Consider the following 21,723-nt stretch of genomic DNA (forward strand, 5'->3'; position numbering starts at 1 on the left):
TGTGTTAGGGAGGCTTCTTGGTCATTAACTGCTGTCTGAAAATGTTTCTGAATTAGCTAGATGCTGCTGTTATGTCTGCACAAATGCACCATGTGTCTCAATGGGGCACAATTTTCAGCACCAGACCACAACTATTTATATTGTTGAATTGTTAGCTTGCTGCCTGGCATGAATTTGGTCCAAACCAATTAATGCTTGCCCAGACAACGCCACAGCACAGCTCAGCTGCATGACAAGAGTGATTTTCTCTAAGTGGCAAGGACAGATTATATCAGGGGAAGACTTTAGTCATATAAGCTCTGATATGCCTCTGCCAGAGAACAAGCCATGGCATTACAATGTTTATTAGCATAAAGAGATGCAGCCCATATGTTAGCATTGTGGCAAGCCTTGGGAGAAAACTTCATCTGCAACAAATCTATCCATTTCCCTGCTTTTTAAAACAAAGTTTTTTCTGTCTTGAAAGGAGGAGCAGATACTGTTCAGAAATATTGATAGCAAGATGGCTTTTGTCACTTCGGACTACACAGACAATGGCCTTACTGCATGTGTTGCAAGAGCTGTAGAAACTAGCATGGATACTCTCTCAGCCAGGAGACATTGTTTCTTGTGCTGGGGGAGGTCTAGGCTGAATGTTAGGAGGAAGTTCTTGCCAGAGGGAGTGATTTGCCATTGGAATGGGCTGCCCAGGGAGGTGGTGGAGGCACCGTCCCTGGAGGTGTTCAAGAAAAGCCTGGATGAGGCACTTAGTGCCATGGTCTGGTTGACTGGCTAGGGCTGGGTGATAGGTTGGACTGGATGATCTTGGAGGTCTCTTAAAACCTAGTTGATTCTATGAACTTTCTATGAACATATGTAACAATTCCTGCTGAACACATATTTGTAGCTCCTGTAACAATGATTGAGCTGTCTTTGCTTTTTACTGAAACAATCCATTTCCAAAGTCTCAGTCAAAAAGACCATGAGTTGTGCCATTCCCAGTAAGCTGTGCAGCACCATGGTCTAACTGTAAGAGTGATTGAGTCTGATATACCTTGTGTTAACACAAGTTAAGAAACTAACCTCCTGCCTTACTACCTCACACACACAAAGCTGAGCTCTTGACCTTCCTGTCCAAGTTGTTGACCTTTGGGTCTTTCTTCAGCCTAGACTGGTTTGGTCTCTGAAGAAGAGATGCTGTTCATGATGAGTTTATGATTCTTTTGAGAGAATCTTGCTGTAAGACTCACACTATTTTGGTGAAAGAACTGCTTTTGTAATCCATACTATGTCTAGAACTTGCAACGGGCAGGGGTTTTGGATTTCTTTTTCCACGAGTATGTTTAAAAGGTTTATTTTTCCTGTCGAATTTAGCTCCACTTTCAAAAGCGCAAAGGCTTCTTGACAGGACAGCAGACACACTTGTAAGAAACTCCAAATTGTTTCCTTCGCCCACTCTCCATTTTAGATCATCTTTCACAAGGGAACAGCTTCCCTCCTCCTCACTCACCTCCTCCTCCAAAAAACTTCTGACATCTGTTCCTTTACCTCTCTAACAGCCACTCTCCCCTCATCATTTGCCTTTTATTTTATGGTACCCACTTGTGCACTTCAACTCTGTGCTCTTTGGGGTACAAGCTGCTATGTGTGTTGCACTTCTAACTCTTTGTAAAGCATCTTAAATGTTACAGGCATTTACAGCACAATATAAATGATAATGTAGTTAGGCTGGAAAGGCAATTCCCTAGTTAACACCTCCCACATGTGGTGATTAAGTACTAGGCTCAAAAGCGTACAGCAAACCCAGTGCAGATACATTTCTAGAAAGAGACTGCAAAGTCTTAACTCCAGATGGTCTGCAGTTGGTGAATAATTACATGGATTGTTTAGTGCTTCACTAATCAATCATGACAGCAACAAGGAGAAAAAGCATATCTGGGTAAAGGAAAATGTCCTTTGGATAAACCCCAAGTTATCATTTTGTGCATTCGATCTGTCCATCGAACCTAATCCTTTTTTCCCCCTTTTCTGGTCTTATGCTGTTCTTGATGGTTTAAGAACTAATCCAGAAAAAGCAGTCGTGGAGTTGTTGGGTTTTTTTCCCCTCTGTAAAATACACAAGAAGGGAGGCTGAACATCATCGGCATGACTGCAAAGCTGCATTGTACCTCACAGACTGCAGAAATTATAAATAGGAGAGGAAGGGCCAGAAAATTAATCTGCTGCATTAAGCTCTGGAAACCATGAAACCTTCCCCAACTATTTCTGTAATATCAGCACAAAACCTGCAATTCAAAAATGTAGCAAATGAGGACTGGAAGGGAGAAGGCCAATTACCAAATTTCTTTCTTGCAGCATGAAAACAGTTTGATTAAATATATATATATATGTATAAATAATTGCCTGAATCAGACCATAAGTGGTGAATATGGGGTCAGCATTAACTAAAACATATAGAGCAAAGTCCAACATTACCTGTGTTAATACTGACCAATTTAATTTGATCTCTGCAGACAGGAAAAGGAAAGCCAAGAGGCAACTCAACATGAGTTAGCTTGCTTGACAATCCGAGATTCATTGAGAGCATCAGGCTTCAAGTTACAGAGCATAGACTCTTAAGTTAGGGTGAGAAAGTGAGCACAAACCCAGCATGCAATTTGGTACATCTAGAGATTGGAATTTGCATGTTCCTCCTATTTCCCTCCTAATCTGCACACAGTCCCACAGAAGCTGTTTAACAGAAGGCTCAAGGACAAATTCCCTTTGAGCTTCTTCACATACACTGCTGTGGCTTAACTGCGCTTCAGTACTCAGACCTCACACCAAGGGCTTGATTGTACAAGCTTCTAGGGACTTGTGTCCCCTCTCCTTCAGCCAGTTCCCAACAGATCTCTCTCAGTGCATCAAAAGGAGGGAAATAATACCATGAAATACACAAAAGTTAGAGATGGTAAATGGAGACACTGCAAGAGGTTTTATTTTTGAGGGAAATAAAGGGTAAAAGAGTACTAAAAGGTTCCACTTATCCTACTGAATCTGTTGCTCAGATATCTTTGTGGCTTCTTGTACTTCTGTGTAGTATTTTGCCACCCAGCATTTGCAAATGGTCCAGGAAACTGTTAGGAAACCCACATTTTCTTCCCAAGTAATAAGTCTTGAAGAAATGAACTGGATGGCAGTAGACACAGTAAACTGCATTGAGCATGATAAACTGTGTGGCTGTGGTTCAGAGTTTGCACATAAGAGCAGCAGAGAGCAAAGACACAATGTGCTGTATTTCAATCTGTCCAGATTTTTCATCAAGTAAGCAAAAATAGTTTTCAATTACTGGAGGCATGACTCAGAAAAACACAAGTGGGCAATATAGAAAAGGCTGTGGAAGCAGTAAGGTGAAAAAGAAAACCAGGACAAGTGGATTTCAGAGATCTAACATTACAAAACATTTATCCTTATTAAGGCTAACTACTGTTTCTCTCTCAGTACTCCCTCACTAGAGTCATGTAGCTTATGAATAACCTGATCTACTTACAGAGGACAGTTGCCAAAAGGTGGATACTGCACACTGATGAGATTAATGCTTCCTTCTAGTACCTGCCTAAGTCATTTGGGATGAGATCTACATAAATTACATGCAGAAACTGATGGTGGCACTGCTTTTGCTGATGTTTCAGAAGGTATGCCTGGAACATAGGATAAGTTAAGTAAGTATTGATCCATGTAATATGGGAAGAAAATGAGGCGAATCTGCTTTTCTTCATCACTTAGAATGTGTTGAAAAATGTCTTAAACAGAACAGTCACTAATCTTTCATTGTTCTAAGTGACCAAAGTTGGAATAAGGTTGCTCATCTTACACTAATTTTCTTACAGACCTCTACATGTTGATCTGTTGGAGGGTAGGAGAGCCTTGCAGAGGGACCTTGACAGGCTGGATGGGTGGGCAGAGGCCAATGGGATGCGATTTAACAAGGCCAAGTGCAGAGTTCTAGAGTTCAGCCACAACAACCACAAGCAGACTGGGGACAGAGTGGCTGGAGAGCAGCCAGGAAGCAAGGGACCTGGGGATACTGGTGAATAGTAGCTGAAGATGAGCCAGCAGTGTGCTCAGGTGGCCAAGAGAGCCAATGGCATCCTGGCCCGGATCAGGAACAGTGTGGTCAGCAGGACAAGGGAGGTTATTCTGCCCCTGTACTCAGCACTGGTCAGGCCACACCTGGAGTGCTGTGTCCAGTTCTGGGCCCCTCAATTCAAGAGAGATGTTGAGGTGCTGGAAGGTGTCCAGAGAAGGGCAACAAGGCCGGTGAGGGGCCTGGAACACAAACCCTATGAGGAGAGGCTGAGGGAGCTGAGGGTGTTTAGCCTGGAGAAGAGAAGGCTCAGGGGTGACCTCATTGCTGTCTACAACTGCCTGAAGGGAAGCTGTAGCCAGGTGGGGTTTGGTCTCTTGCTAGTCAACCAGCAACAGGACAAGGGGACACAGTCTCAAGTTGTGCCAGGGGAGGTCTAGGCTGGATGTTAGGAGGAAGTTGTTGGCAGAGGGAGTGATTGGCTTTGGAATGGGCTGCCCAAGGAGGTGGTGGGGTCGCCATCCCTGGAAGTGTTCAAGCAAAGCCTGGATGAGGCACTTAGTGCCATGGTCTGGTTGATTGGCTAGGGCTGGGTGCCAGGTTGTCCTGGATGATTTTGGAGGTCTCTTCCAACCTGGTTGATTCTATGATTCTGTATTGTTTCACTATGTGTCTTGCTCAAAGAAGACTCAACTGTCAGCAGTTAAGGTAGCATTTAAAGTAAGTCACAAGACATGCAGGATAACTCAGGACTGGTCAGCTCTGACTGAATAGCAAAAGGAATGGATTTGGCTGGGAACATTCCTGACAGAAGTGTTAGAAACCTTGAGAGAATGCACTGTCGAAATGCAGAGCACAGTACAGTACACTCCATCTGGTACAAAGCACAGTCATTCCCTCTTTTCTCAATCTCTTGTTCTCTTTTTGTTATGTCTTAAGCATTGAGATATAAAAGTTGCTCCTGCTGATTTCTTACAGGGGACCACTTCTAGCTTTCAATGTTTCTAACAAGTATTTTTATTCTTTTCTATCCACAATATTCATAAAGCCTACACATTTCAACTCTCTGTGATTAGGCTTAGTTCCCTACAGTTTGCTTCTCCAAGCCAGTGGTGAGAAAAATGAAGCTTTTCACCTGCTGAACTCTTGCACTTTTCTAAATGTTTCTAGGGTTTCTCATACTTTTCTCTGTGAAAATATACAGCTGAATTGGAAATCTGCCTCTACTTCCCTTTGAAGATCTTTGTGGGTGGGTAGAAAACTTTCAAGGTAACCAAAGTCACCTATTGCTTCTGCAGCCGACCACTATGTAATGTTTGCTTGCATTCTCTCTGAGGCAGCATTTCATTTTGTCCCACAAGTCATTAATGTGTTTTTTTCACTCCTGGTTTTCACTATCTCCAGCATTTGCTGCCTGTTATCTAGGATGTAGCTTGTCTTCTTATCTCATTGACACACCTGACTTACTGCCCAAAGAGTCTGGGGTCAGGTAGGGTGTGTGGATGGGATGTGCCATTCTGTTTTAGTTCACAGATCCTTTCAGACCTTCTCTATGCAAAGTTGAAAAACTCTAGGCAGCATATGTTACTGTTTCACATGCTGCCTAATGAAATGGTTGCTTGCTGCTGCTCACAGATGTTCAGAGCCCAGGACTGACTTATCACAACGTATTTATTCGTAACTTGCCCTTGGCAGTTTCATTCCATAGCCCATTTGGGCTAAATGCCTACTGCTCCATGTCAATGCTACCAACCTCTTCTGAACAGACATCACATAGATTTTAGACAAGAAGTAATGGGGTGCTGAATATCCATCTTAGAATCATAGAATCATAGAATCAACCAGGTTGGAAGAGACCTCCAAGATCATCGAGTCCAACCTATCACCCAGCCCTAGCCAGTCAACTAGACCATGGCACTGAGTGCCTCAGCCAGGCTTTTCTTGAAGACCCCCAGGGACGGTGCCTCCACCACCTCCCTGGGCAGCCCATTCCAATGGGAAATCACTCTCTCTGTGAAGAACTTCTTCCTAACATCCAGCCTATACCTACCCTGGCACAACTTGAGACTGTGTCCCCTTGTTCTATTGCTGGTTGCCTGGGAGAAGAGGCCAACCCCCACCTGGCTACAATGCCCCTTCAGGTAGTTGTAGACAGTAATAAGATCACCCCTGAGCCTCCTCTTCTCCAGGCTAAACAGGCCCAGTTCCCTCAACCTCTCCTCATAGGATTTGTGTTCCAGGCCCCTCACCAGCTTCGTTGCCCTTCTCTGGACATGTTCCAGCACCTCAACATCTTTCTTGAATTGAGGGGCCCAGAACTGGACACAGCACTCAAGGTGTGGCCTGACCAGTGCTGAGTACAGGGGAAGAATAACCTCCCTTGTCCTACTGGCCACACTGTTCCTGATGCAGGCCAGGATGCCATTGGCTCTCCTGGCCACCTGGGCACACTGCTGGCTCAGGGTGTTCTTTGCTTGCTACACGTTCATCACGTGGCTACACCCATCTGTACAAATACCCTTAACATTCAGGTGAGGTGTTAAATGATGAATGAATGAACATGAAAGCAATAAAGTTCAACCAGATACCTCTTTCATTCAGTAAACCAAGACAAGCAGTCATTTCCCATTACTTCTTTCAGAGAGTTTATACATCCAACAGCCAAACTTTCACAGTTAGGCCCCCATGAAGCTTTGCTTCATGTTTAATGAATGTCTCTTTGAGCTGTTGATAGAATTAATCAACTGCTTCTTTGTCATCTTGTAAAGGGTTAACCTCTCCTGAGGGTGGTCTGAACCTGACCCCAGGTCCTCCTGACTCCTCCCTGGGGTGGTCTGAACCTGACCCCAGGTGCAATGGTTAGCTAACTCCTGGTTAGCTAACTCCCACTTCTTGTCTAGACCCCCTACAAAACCAGAAGAACTTCCTGTTTCTCTTTGCTTTCTTTGCCCTCCCTGCTTGTCAGCAGCCCCCTGGCTCCTGCTGCTCTTGCTTTGCCATGTGGCCACCCTACCGTGTGGTGGGAAAACCACCTCCTGAATCAGCCTCCATCCATTGCCATCAATCCGATTGTTTATGTATTTTGTATCCTGTTTCACTTTCCTATACCTTTATGTAACTCCCCTTATCTTAAATACCTTTTATTTATTGTTAAAGCCTTTTTCTTTTAACTTCCAAATTGAAGTAAGACTATTCTTTGGGTGTTTTACCCCTTTTCATAGAATCATAGAATCAACCAGGTTGGAAGAGACCTCCAAGATCATCCAGTCCAACCTAGCACCCAGCCCTATTCTTTCCAAAGCAGGGAGAGGGGAAGTAATCCTTTTACTGTACTGTTCTATTGGGCTTTGGGCTGTGGGAAGCTTATATCAGACCGATACACAGGAGCATTAATCTGTATGACTGACATATTGATTGGACTTGCTAGAAAAAGAACTGTAATGATTTTACTGCTGATTGAATTACAGCCAAGTGTATACTCTGATCTCCTCTTGGATGTGACAAACACAGTGCAAGTTTCTTCTAATTTTTCTGAGCTTAAGCACTATCCTAAATAGTTGTTTGTCATCCTAGAATGACATCTATTCCACTGCAGCGCTGACTCTGTGTTTATCTACCTCAGATGCTTCCAGTTCTTTTGTCACAATAATGCACATTTTTCTCTCCATGCATTTCAGGTTCTTACATTACTGCTGGGTCTGCAGAAGATTGGTGCTGTAACTGTGTTGTAGGTTAAAGGAAATTAAGAGTTAATTGGTATAACTATAGAGAATAGAATATAATAGAATCAACCAGGTTGGAAGAGACCTCCAATGGCCCATTCCAATGCCAATCACTTTGTCTGCCAAGAAATTCCTCCTAACATCCAGCCTAGACCTCTCCCAGCACAACTTGAGACTGTGTCCCCTTGTTCTGTAATTAACTCTTCATCTGACAAAAGTCCAATGACTTGGTGAATATCTGATCCACACAAACAAGTGATGAAAGAGGAAATATGAAAGAGATGAAAAACTGGCCTGGTAACTGATGGAGTGGGTCATAGAAATTGGAGGAGGTACAGAGCATTTGAAAACCAAAGGCAGAGTCTGAATACTTGCACAAGTGATTTGAAGGAATGCATGCTTAGCTATAAGTGGGAGCTGGATGAGCACTGTCAAACCTCAAATATGGAGCAAGTCTGGTTGAAACATCTATGGTTAATCTTCTTTTGCATCTCATAACATTTTATATTAATATTTGATCTAGAAACACAGCAAATATCAGATTAGTTTAAATCTGGAACCTATTCAAGCTGTTGGTATGCCTCAAGTTCATGCATGGTAGAGCATGTTTCTTTATTGAAGGTACTCCTTTGCTGCAGAGCGCAATAAGGCAGCTTGAGGAGAAAGGAACAAAACAGAGCAGTTTCCTATTCCTTCTCAAACGCTTACATAATAATGTAAATATGTTTTTTCTGAGCTGAAATAAATTTCACTTCTAGTGACAAAGCTGCCACTAAAGTTCCACTAAATCATTTTGCTTTTCTGGAGTGTGAGTCTAAGTAGAATTTGGGATATTCTTGTCTTGTCTTCATAACTCTGCATTACATTAATCTTCTTTTTCAGGACTTCTCTCATATTCACATTTTCAATTAACTTCTTTCTTCTTTGTCCAGGTCTTGCTAGGACAGAATTCTAGGCTAGCAGGCTGCAGGCCATTAGTAGTTTTGAGTTGCCTGGGCAACAGACTCAAGTTGGCTCACAGGTGTATCCCATACAGTAAACACCACACTCAGTATAAAAGGAGAAGTTTGCTCGGGAGATGGAAGCCTTCTGTTTAGGTTTTGCTGGCCTTGTGATTCTTTCTTCTGCTCTTGAGAACTGCTTTCCTTTTTAGTGTGACTGCTGTACCTTTGCTGGGTTGAGTATAATTTTACATGATTGATGTTGATGTTAGTACCAGGGGGGGTTTGTTTCATTCAATCTACTTTCATTTTAGCCCACAGGTTTTCTCTTACTCTTAGCTCCCGGTTTTCTAGTGCAGGGGGGTCATCAGGTGATAGAGCAATTACTGAGGTTTAGCCTTGGACACAGGCTGAATGGAGACATTCTGTCATACCTGTATATATGACCTTGTAGGTGAAAGATGGTGATGCCAATACTTTCAATCTGGACTGTAACTTCTTCCATAAATTGCTCTTCATGGTAAAAAGAGATGAATGATATAGTCCAAGGCTCCCTTTTCATTGACCATTATGAGATATCATTAGGATGACTGCCTTTTTTTTTCCTGTTTACTTGAATACATTAGGTTTCTCTCTTAAGGATGTGTTGCCTAATGTGTGATGCAGCTGTTTTAGTAAACTATATCACCAGAAAAATATTTTTCTGACCCATATAACCATCATATGCCTTGGGTTTAGCAGCTGCTTGCAGGCTCTCCTTATGACCATGGAAACCTTTAGAGGAAGACAAAACCATCACAATCTGTGCATGTGGACCTGGTGCTGGTCATCAAAGCCGTTTGATTCTTCATGTAATTCTATCCAGAGTAGTTGTAACAACATAACAAATGTCATTGACTTATATGGACTTTTTAGCTTGGGAAGGCTGTGCATGAGATTTGAAATGCAAAAAGTTGTTACATCTCATCTTCTCATTGAAGAAATATGTAAGCTTGTCTAGTCACATGTTTAAACTTGTGCTAGTTTGAAGCTAGCTGGGATATATTAGTGAGAGGAATTAGATTATAAGCTGTGAAAAGGAAACAATGGTGATGTCTACTTCACTCATAGGCTTGCTGAGATGTATAAGAACGAGAACACAAACATAGATAACAGAGTTGCTCTCTGACTGCCTCCCTTCTCTCTCTAACCTGCCATCTGTGTGACTAATCCTTCTGCTTCCTTACCCCCCTGGCCAATTCTCTAAACTCACCTTGCACATAAGGCGAAGTTTGGGAGAAGGTAGATGGATGGAAAGGAGGTGGAAGGGTGGCTGGGAGCCCCTCCTGGGGACTCAGGTTTTTGGGAGGGCTGTTGTGTTTCTGTATTACCTTTTAAACTTGTATATTTCTGTGTATACTGTAAATACCTGCTTGTTTATTGTGCTAAGTTGTAAATATAAAGCTTCATTCAATTTCCAGCTCTGCTGAGCCTAGTCTGGGTGATTTTCACAAGAGCGAGGGTGGGGGGCAGTTAACACCCAAACCATCACATCTTTATTTTGGTGCAACATAAATCCATAATATTTACCTCAGATTGATGGAATGGAGAAGAGAGGTTTTTTTTTTCCTAACTTTTGCATTGCAATTGGTACTTCTGATTTCTTATAGGCACTCACCCACAGCTGCAACAGATCATTATGATTTTTATTACCAGCAATTAAAACACAACAGCAGGCTATTTACTTTCTGATGCACTTTTTTTCTTCTCAAGGTCTACATGCAGGATCATAAAAATCAATATAAATAAACAGGAATGCAAATATATGAATGAGGATCAGTGAAGAACTCAAACCACTTAGCTGGATGTGATCTTGAGAAAGTTTGCAGCTGCAGGATTGTCAAATCCTAGAGAATGCATTTTGCATAGCCACGAGACGAAGTGCTCTATCATGTTTGTTACATTGTGGGTTGCTTTGGTTTTCAGTTGCTTGAGAGAATGTAGAGAAGAGTCAGCTACCAGAAGGAAGTCAGGATAAGTATGTTCTTTAGTATGTAAAGATTTAAAGTTGGCCTAATGACATTTTGTGTGTGTTTGTTGTCTAGGAAGCCTGTGCAAAGACTCAGTAACCAAATCTGTACTGATAGCATGAATTATGGTGCTGATCTCTATGGCTGCTTGACCATTACTTCATTTCTGGTGTGGGCAACTGGCTGTGATCCATAGTTTTATGAGATACTGGTGCTTCTGTGTACACTGAAGCAGAGATGACAGCTTGCTCTGCCTGCTGCTGTTGCAGCACGTAGCTAGTATATTCTGGTGCACCAGTAAGGAGAGATCTTAGTATACCTTTACCCATGCAGCTGTACTATTCCCAGCTCCAGCTGCACAGAACCTAAGCAGGATAGAGGCCACTCATTATGCTGGCCTTTGACTAAGTCGTGCTCTGCCCAGGGGAAATGCAAGCACCAGGAAGGTAAGCAGTAGCACAGTATCTTGATTAATTTAAGTAAGCACATGTGGACTTTTCAAGCTGACCCTAAAGTAAGGATTATTTACCTGTAATGGTAGCAGGAGTTGGGGCAGAAGTTGTGACAGTACTGATCTGTCTTTGAGCAGTCCTAGAATTACAGAGCTTAAGCTAGGGAGGAGCTCATGAGGTTGAGTCTATCTGCCTTGAGGCAGCATCAGCTGCATCTCTGCCAAGGTTTAACTGCTCTTAAACATTCAGTGATTTGGCCTCTAAAACCTCTGAGCAGTCTATTTCTGTGATTAATTAATTTTTATCTTTAGGAGGTTGTTTACTGTGAGTTTTTTTTGACCTGGTTTGTTAGTTTTTTTAGCCTGAAGTATAGCTCAAACCTCCGTTAGTACAATTGAACCCTTTCACTTTTGTTTTATTCACTATGGACTCAGAAATATTTTCTTTCTTTTACAGGAAGTTATTAAGCATTTGAAGAATGTCAATGAGTCTCCAGTCCTCTCGCTTCAAGACTAAGCAGCATGTAAACAGTTTGCTGTGTAAACCCATGCTACAGAAATTACTTCACCTGGTGGAATACTGCATGTATTCTTTTGCCAAAGCGAGTGTTCAGACCTACAAAGCCATAATTAATATCAAACATTGTACTTCTAGGAACAGAACGGTTGCAACTGCCAACTTCCTCCAACAGTTTTTATTCAGTAGCCTTTTCATTAGCAGTTTCAGCTAGAACACAAGGAGTTTGCACTTAAAGGTCAGCCAATTCAGCTGTTTACCACTGATATGCAACAGGGACAGATGGCGAAGTGCCAAAGGACAATTTAAATATGAAATTATAGTTATATGGTTTACCTAGGCAACAAAATTGCAGGGGTGGGGGAAAAACCCATCCAGAGCCTCCTAAACACCAGTTTATGGAAGCCCCTTAGGAAGCATGTTAATAAATGCAAAGCTTCTGGAGTTAGCAAGTTCAGAACCAGGCTTCCCTGTATTCAGGTGAGCTGGTGAATAAGACAAGTGAAGCACAGGAACTGCTTTCTAAATGCTGACAAAAGAGATTTATTCTAATGGATTTTTCCTACTAATAATCTTAAAGCTGTCACCCAGAATTTGCAACTACCCAGTTGCCAAATTTCAGTGGGATCTCTACAGAAGGAATAAGTCATTTTCATGTACAATGAATGCTTGCACACACAAACTATACCTTGTGTCAAGAGGACATAAACTGTTCAAAAGAAGTGCGGCCCAATGTAAAACAGTAAATAGAGACACTGGTAACCAGAAAGCTGACTGAGTTGTGTTCTTCTGTGCTTTATACCAGTAAGGATCTTTCCCTCTGATCTCCACGGGCAACCCTTCTTTAAAGAGAACTGTGAAAGGTAAACCACCTATTCAAGGAGGAATGAAGCAAGGAGTGCAAGAGGGAAGTGATTCATTACTATAACCGAAGCAGAAGAATAACCCTTTCATATGCAAGGTCGTTTGTTGTTTTATGTCCCTGTGTTAATGAATCACCATTTGTTTATACACTGGGAGTAGCAGTACAGAGAGGAAACCGACTATTTGCTTCAGGGATGAGGCCCATTTTAGTGAACACTTTTAATTCCAAAACACCTGGCTGAAGAATGGGCTGTATTCATACAGAAACCTGCAGAGACTTCCCTCCTTTTTTTGGGCTGCGTGAGACTTAAACATAGCTGTCTTTGTGTCAGATCTCTGGCCATATGATCTGAAGCAGAATTTGACAGTGCAGGCACTGATGTATTATGAACTGCCAAAAGCACGAACTAGGGAGCACAATGTTTGTGCTGCTTCTACAGCTAAAGTGTTCATTAGTGGTTTAGAGGAGAGGACAAATGGAAAGGACGTGACAGGGAATAACTTTACTGGCAATATGACTAATTTAAGCTCTCGTTTTCCATCTTGAGGTCTTAAGCTACTCCTGACCAGTTAAGAATATTTTTTTTTTAGTATGTTCAAATGTTGTTAAGTGATCTGAGCAGAGAGGATCTTTTGCTTTAAATTCCCAAGAAATAATATCTTGAGTTGACCAGACCAGTTTGCTGCTCTCTGAATATGAGTGTTTTTCTGACTTAATGTGTGAATAAGAAAACCTAAAGGTCACATAGAAATTTATCACTTGACCAAAGTGCTGAATTCCAGTTAAAGTCTAAGTGGCAAAAGTAAAAGTTTAAGAATAGTTTTATGATTAAAACCTACTTTTGTTTTTCCTTCCCCAGTGTGCTAGAATGTTTTGGTGAGAAGAATTAGATCACAGGCTGTGAAAGAGAAACAATGGTAATGTCTACTTTACTCATAGGCTTGCTGACATGGATAAGAACAAGAGTAAAAACACAGCTAAGGCATTTGGGCACAGCCTGGGCTGCATTTTTCTGTAACCTCACCTTCCATCTCTCTGATTAATCCACCTGCTTCCTAACCCAACCCTCCATTCTTCCTTGGGACGCAAGGCAACATCTGGGGTAAGGTTGAGGGGTGGGAGAAGGTGGAAGGGTGGTTGGGAGCCCCTCCTGGGGACTCAGGTTTCTGGGAGGGCTGTTGTATTTCTATATTACCTTTTACCTTGTATGTTTCTGTATACAGCTGTATATGTTGTAAATGTCTGCATGTATGTTGTAAATAATAAGCTTCGTTTAATTTCCAGAGCCATCTGAGTCTAGTGTGGGGGGTGGGTAACATCCAAACCACCACACCCAATAAGGTAGAAGTCTCTAAATGTTTTAGTTGTGGATTGTTTGTTTTTTTCCTTGATTTACATGATATGAAGATTCCTTGGGGCCCAGTTCCAATGTCTGAATGCAGATCTGCGTGCAGAGCACATTGCTGAGAATCACTGGGATTGGTATTCAACCTGTCCTGGATAAGTTGGTTGCAATGCTCAATCATGATCATAACAGGCTAGATCTTGTCAACCTTCCTCAACTCATACATTAAATACCCAACTAGATTGGAACTATGTAGGTAAAGGTGACAGAATCTCCACCATTTAGGAGTCCATTTTAAATCTCATTCAGAACCCCTTCCCTAAAAGTATACAGTGGCATCCTTTAGGCACTTGACATTTCTGACAATCTCAAGTTCTTGCAGCATTTAAATATGAAAAGAGGGGAAGGGGGAAAAAGAAGTATGACTTACACTATTTTTTGGTTTCTTTAGGGTTTGGCATTGCGAAATGCTGTGGGTTTTTCCCACTCTGTCACAGGATCCCACTATGTGAATGCTTATCTAAAAGACTGTAAAACAGAACTGGCAAAACCAGGAGACTGGATTTGTTCAGGAACTTCTCAGTTACTCGGTCACCACATGATGGAGGAGGTGTATGCACAGAATGCAGCTTCTATTTTTCTTACAAAACCTTCAGGGCATCACTTAAATGCTTCGTGCAACACAACCACAGGCCTCCAACTGTGTTTTGCTTCCTGATGCACAAAAGTAATGAAAGACTCCACATGTTCCTTCAGACCTCTACTGATTTAAAACAAAACCCAAACCCTGAGATATAGACTTGGTATGGATTCCCATACCCTTGTGAAAACCAAACCAAGTGGTATTGCAATACATCAACTTTCAATGCCAGATCAGTGAGCAATGGGCAAATAACTGCCCTGAGAAGGAACAGAGCAAGGGCAGGAATGAGGTGCTGCTCTGTAGAGCTCTGTACCTCTGTCTGCACTTAATGGATGCTCCATACCCTTTCAGACCTGCTGGTTGTTCCAAGAGAACAAGTTTGTTATTGTCTAGCTTTCCATGTGGTGAGCTGTAAAGCTCTAGGTTTCCCTCATTACTCTTTCCTCTAACTCTGGGGGGCAAAAAGGAAAATAAAGAACTCCCAGGAACTTGCTGATCAAATGTGTTGGTTTGAGGCTAATTGGAATATCTCAACAAGAGAAATTAGATCACTGTGCAAAGAAAATAGTCATGAGGTCTATATTATCTATTGGCTTGCTAAAAGGGATTGAAAAAGAACCAAAAGTAAACAGTTTGTCCCACTCTGGTATGGGATGCTGGATCTGTTGGCTTCCTCTTCGTTCTGCTCTAATATCTCTCCACTAATCTTGGCTAACAGAAAACAATGTGAGCTTTGCTGATTGTTTTGTTTGTCTGTCTGGGACAGCAGAGAGAGAAAGAGAGGACAGAGTTAAGCTCTTCTGGGCAGTTTTCTTTCTCTGAGAGGGACAAACTATAGTTCAGCCCCCAACAGTGTCTGAGGGTCAGTGAACCAGCCCCCTGTTTAAAAAGTTTGAGGACCCCTGGTCTAGTTGATTGGATTGGGCTAGGTGATAGGTTAGACTGGAAGATCTTGGAGGTCTCTTCCGACCTGATTCTATTGACTCTATTATTCTATGATTAGGGCACCAACACAAAGATGAAATGGCCATTCCATCATACATTGGAACACAGACAACTAACTGTGGACACGTTAATTTCTCTTGACCATTCTTGCAGAACACCACAGACATACAGAACATCAGTTCCAGGCAGTGATGTTCCACCTTTCCCTGATGTCTGTGATGTCAGGCTCTTGTGTACAATTTTTATAACGGGCTGTGCTGCAGTTCACTGAACAAAGCTCTATCATTAAAGTGCCTCAGAGTAGGCACCTCTGAAAGGCACTGAACTGCAAGATGATCATGCTTAGTAGGCCAGCAAAACATAAATAACAGGCATCGTTAAAACTAGTTTCTTTTAAGGGGGACAAATAAACCTGCAGTTCTTATACAGAACTCACCTACTGATTTGGAGAAAAATATCTGTTCAAAGGTAACTTGATTGAAAGGCATCATCTTGAATTTCAGTATAATACAGACTATAAAAGAGCTGAATTCCTTATTTTTCTCCCTACTACAGATGCTAATCAGTTCCTTGGTAAGATTTTAGTTGCATTTAACCAGAAAGGAGACAGATTCAGTCATGCATACATGACTAACTCTGTTAAAGCATCAACAGAACAGAAAATATACTATCCAGATTTTAACTGGACTACACAACTAATAAAGGTCATGCTTTGAGAGTCAGAGCCCTAAAATGTCAATGATCATATTTGCTCTGTGACTAACATCAAACAGTAAGCACAAAGGATGAGATTCTTAATGTGTATGTAATTGAAAGTGGGGGTGGGGGGTGGGGGGAAGAGAGTATACAATACTCCTGAGCACAATTTAGCCTATACTGGAAAGGCTTTCAGACACAATTGTCTATTCCAAGCAAATCAAGCAGCATATAAGCAACCTTAATTTTACATAGTCAGAGCTCTGAACATTATAGAAATGAACAGATCTTAATTTTACCAGGTATTTTACTCCTTGGTACAGACTTAGACTTGGAATTAGACTTCTGTCTTGACAAAGGTTTTGCCTTGCTTTGACACAAGGGAGACTATGTGATGTAGTTAAGTGATGTGTTAAGAATTCAGAGGGCAGCTCTGACCTCACTGACTGATGAAATACTGTTGATACTATTAAGGACCAGTGAATTTGATCCCACCATTTCTTTCCACTCTGCTGTTTTCTTGATTATGCAGGGCAGAAAATGTTTTTCAAGGGAAGCACAGCAGAGTGCATTTCCCTGCTGACAAAGAGTTCTGTGTTCATCTATTTGGTTAATTTAATAATCTCTGAACCTCTAGGACTGAGGCCTGAGGATCAATATAAAGATATCTTTTGCCATGGTAAATACTTTAAAATATCCATTCCCCTCTAGCTATCATTCTAGAACACTACAGACCTGTTCTGGGGTTTGTAACAGGAATTATCCATCCACATGTATAAAATGGCACTCAGATGCCTTGGTGTAAGTATCTGCATATAGATAAGATGAACTCTGAGGAATTTGAAATTATTTCCTGTGTGGCAAACTGAATTTCATGGATTCATAGAATGATCCAGGTGGGAATGGACCTTAAAGATCACCTAGTTCCAACCTTTCTGCCATGGGCAGGGACACACTCCACTATACCAGGTTGCTCAAGGCCTCATCCAACCTGGCCTTGAACACCTTCAAGGAGGAGGCATCCACAACCTCCCCAGGAAACCTGTTCCAGTGTCTCACCACCCTCACTGTAAAGAATTTCTTCGTAACATCTAGTCTAAATCTGCCCTTCTCAACTTCAGTCCATTCCCTCACATCCTATCACTACATGCCCTTGTAAATAAGTCCCTTCCCAGCTTTCCTGTAGCCTCCTTTCAGGTACTGGAAGGACACTAAAAGGTCCCCCCATGGCCTTCTCTTCTCCAGGCTGAGCATCCACAGCTCTCACAGCCTGTGCCCATAGGACAGGTGCTCAAGCCCTCTGATCATTTTCACGGCCTCATGTGGACCCACTCCCATAGCTCACTGAATTTGTTACAATACAGATCAAATCCAGTGTGGCACACAGGCACTCTTCCAGTTTTCAGTGATGAACAGGGAGCTGAAATAGAAGGGTTTTTCCAAGTAAGTATTCTTTTTTCTCTCACTTCATTACAAGCCATGATTACAAGACAGTTCCTTGAAGGCATTACAACAGGGCTGTCATAACTTTTGCAGAAAACACCTTGATACACAGACACACTTCTACTCCATTCCATCACTGTGGTTTGTCCTTCATGTCATGGCTAGAGTCAGCTTGGGACACCCTGGACACAGAGTCAGGTTTGGTTTTGGTTTGTTCATTGTTGTTGTCTCTTCTCCCAGGCAACCAGCAACAGAACAAGGGGACACAGTCTCAAGTTGTACCAGGGGAGGTACAGGCTGGATGTTAGGAGGAAGTTCTTGCCAGAGATAGTGATTGGCATTGGAATGGGCTGCCCAGGGAGGTGGTGGAGGCACCATCCCTGGAGGTGTTCAAGAAAAGCCTGGATGGGCCATTTAGTGCCATGGTCTAGATGACTGGCTAGGGCTGGGTGCTAGGTTGGCTTGGATGATCTTGGAGGTCTCTTCCAACCTGGTTGACTCTATGATTCTCTGATTCTTCTATGATTTGTTTTTCACAAGATCAACAGTATTTTTTTTTTATTTCATTGCCTTCAGGTACACTGGAAACCAGAACCCCAAATCACCACACTGGGCAATCTGCTTGGTGAGAAACAACATTCTGAATGCAGCATCAGTTACCGAGATGTCACGGTTTAATTGCTGTGATAGTGTAACTAGGAATCAATGCCCCAGTCCAGGAGTTAAAAATCTATTGATCAGAACTGTGATAAAACTACCTTAACAGACTAAAGATGGTTTTATTTGCTGTTGTTAATAGGTCTCTACCAGCTTTGTGCATCCAAAATCACAATATTTGAAAACACAGCCCCTCACCTGACTAGCCAAGCAGCACAATGCTCTGCAATCTGTTTGTGAACTGACAGTGAGTAATACATCCCTCATTTAAATAATCCTAAAGTCCCTCTCCTTGGCTCAATATTTCAATGTACAATCACATGTGCCCTTAAAATTCAAATGCTTTAGCACTTCTATATCTTAAGTTCTATCACAGTGCTACTGTAAGACACTTTACTACAACAGACTACTGAGACAGATGTACACTGCTACAGATAAAAAACTCTGTGCATTAGGGCTTCCCCTTAAACTCTGACCATGATTTTTGTAGGTAGCAGTGGGTCCTTTTGAGCACCAAGGGCTGTGTTATTCTAAGGTTTAAAGTAAACAGACTACTGGTCCTCCTGGATCACACTCAGGCTCAGGCAACCAGCTTGCACCAGCCTGAGCTGAGCTGGAATCACTGCTTCCAACAGGACTTTTGATTTTGACTTCTGAACTCCCACAGCTGCCACTGTGGGAGTTAGCACACATTGGAGATCACTAGGCTAGGAATCTGTTTCCCACCAGTGACAACATTTGGTTGCATGCAGTAAAACACATAAGCAAGAAAACATGCCAAAACCTTTTTCTGGAGGCACAGTTGCTGGGGAAACCATCTTCTCTCTGTATTCAGTAACCCTTTAGCTCCAATCAAACAAACAAACCATGGTCAATTTGCCTAGGAGCATGCATAACATTAGTACTATTTTTCTGTCTCACACCTCCAAGGAAACTGCTTTTCTGTCATCAGCTGTACTGGTTGATGTGCCAATTTTCTATCTGTCACTGCATCCCCATACATTTTGAATGTAGACATAAAATAAATATACACCATCCAGTTCCATATCATAGAATCAGAGAATCAGCCAGGTTGGAAGAGACCTCCAAGATCAGCCAGTCCAACCTAGCACCCAGCCCTAGCCAGTCATCTAGACCATGGCACTAAGTGCCTCATCCAGGCTTTGCTTGAAAACCTTTCCTCTAGCTTCAGCCAGCCTCAGTTGCTTGAAACTGCAGTGTACAAAATAGGTGAGGTTCAAGCCTACAAGAAACTGTCACACCTTGGAAAGTTTTTCAGAGGTCCATGTGCTTACGTGTGTAAGGCTGTTTGGCCTGACCAAGTCCTCTGCAAGACCTGAGACACTGCCATGACCATGCCATAACTTGTCAAGAGCACCAACTACTCTCTACTGCTACCTCTCCCTGTGGGCAGGAATGACACTATGAGCCACATCCTGAGCAGAATCAAGGAAGATTAGAAAGCCCTGAGCATGCAAGTGAAAAATGCTGATGCCCAAGTTATCTTTTCCTCCATTTACCACTTAGAGGAAAGGAGGCAGCCAGAAATAGACAAATTATTATCAGCTCCTGACTATGCACCTGGTACTGTTGCAAGAGTTTTGGGGTTCCTGACAATGAGATATTCTTTGATGACTACAACCTGTTAGGGAGGGATGGAATACATCTGTCTCAAAGAGGCAAGGCAATCATTGGCAGCATGCTGGCCAACATGATGAGGCAGGCTTTAAACTGAATGACAGGGGACCAGGGTCCAAGATGACAATGTTCATGCCATCTCATGCAACTGAGGAACAAGCTAGGACAACCAAAGCAGTGACAAATGTTCCTTAATTACCTTTCAAGGTGTAATGACTGGCTAGGTAGATTAGGGAAGAACAGTTGGTGTTTTCTACCTCAACTTTAGCAAGGCTTTTGACACTGTCTCCCATAACATACTCATAAGCAAGCTCAGAGGGTTGTGATCCATGGACAGAGTCTAGTTGGAGGCATTTAGCTAGGGGCGTTTCCTAGAGAACCCAGTCAATATTGGGTCCAGTCTTGTTCAGCATCTTCCTCGGTGGAAGAAAGGACACAGTTACCCTCAGCAAGTGTTTGCTGCTGATAGAAACTGGGAATGGCTGACACACCATCAGCCCATGCTGCCAGTAAGCCCTGAACAGGATTGAGAGTTTGGTGTAGGAGAACCACATGAATTTCAACAAGGGCAAGTGTAAAGCCCTGCACCTAGGGAGGAATAACCTTATGCACCAGTATGGAGAACAGGTTGCCCTCCTTGAAAGCAACTGTGTGGAGAAGTACCTGAGAATCCCGGTGGACAACAGGTTAACAATGAGCCAGCAGTGTGCTCTTGTGGCCAAGAAGGCAAATGATCTCTGGAGATGCATTAAGAGTGCGGCCAGCAGGTGAAAAGAGGTTCTCCTCCTCATCTACTCTGCCCCTGTAAGGACACATCTGAAGTACTGTGTCCAGTTCTAGGCTTTTCAATTCGAGGGAAACATAATCATGAAACATAGTCCAGCAGAGGGCTACAAAGATCAAGCCAGCATGATCTAGGGTAGGGTGTCCCTGCCCATGGCAAGGGGGTTGGAACTAGATGATCTTTGTGGTCCCTTCCAAGAGTGATTGATTCTATGTTTCTATGATTGTATGAGTTGGGGACTGAAGCATCTCTCTTATGAGGAGAGGCTCAGACCTATGGTTCTTTAGCCTGGAGAAGAGAAGACTGAGAGAGGCCCTTATCAATGCTTATCACTATCTAAAGGGCAAGTGTTGAGAGAATGTGGCCAGACTTTTGTTCAGTGCTGCCCAGTGATAGGCTAAGTAGCAATGGATACAAACTAGAAAACATAAAGTTGCCCTGAAACATGAGTAAAAAATTCTGTACTTTGAGAGTGACAGAGTACTGGAACAGGCTGCCCAGGGATGTTGTGGATGCTCCTTCTCTGGAGACTTTCAAAACCCACTTGCATGTACTCCTGTGCAACCTGCTCTAGATGACTTTGCTTTTACAGAACTTGATAGTCCCCAGACGTCCCTTCCAATCCCTAACCTTCTATGATTCTGTGATCATGGCTCTGCATCGTATCTCATTATTTTATGAGCTTATCTGCACCTTCACATGAATCTAAACTTTATCTTTCTATTGTAGTAGAATTAAGGTATTTATTTGAAAGAATTTCTTACTCTTTCATGCTGCATAAGCACTACTGTGTTTCTTTACAATGACTGCTGAGACTAGGTTCTTGAAAGCCACAGAACACAAAAAGAGTGTTCCTAATATTGCAGAATTTGAGTAACATCTGTCAGACAACACCACAACCTCAGAGTAGTGAATGAAGAGTTATAAACATGCTTACAAATTCTTGTGCAGATTTTGCCAATTGCAGTTATTGCTCAGCTGAAATGCACCTGTGTTTTTCTCCTAGGTTTAATATCGATAGT

The 21,723-nt window shown here is 42.4% G+C and overlaps 1 long non-coding RNA gene across 1 annotated transcript; it reads left to right on the forward strand.

The window, feature by feature from the left end:
- Positions 1-8,857: 8,857 nt before the first annotated feature.
- Positions 8,858-14,939, forward strand: LOC135177982 (uncharacterized). The gene is made up of 4 exons (XR_010303292.1): positions 8,858-8,943; positions 10,674-10,725; positions 11,626-13,652; positions 14,347-14,939. It is a non-coding gene; the product is annotated as an uncharacterized LOC135177982 (long non-coding RNA).
- The last annotated feature ends 6,784 nt before the right edge of the window (positions 14,940-21,723 follow it).

The sequence above is a fragment of the Pogoniulus pusillus genome, chromosome 9, assembly GCF_015220805.1.
Source record: "Pogoniulus pusillus isolate bPogPus1 chromosome 9, bPogPus1.pri, whole genome shotgun sequence".
Classification (NCBI taxonomy): domain Eukaryota; kingdom Metazoa; phylum Chordata; class Aves; order Piciformes; family Lybiidae; genus Pogoniulus; species Pogoniulus pusillus.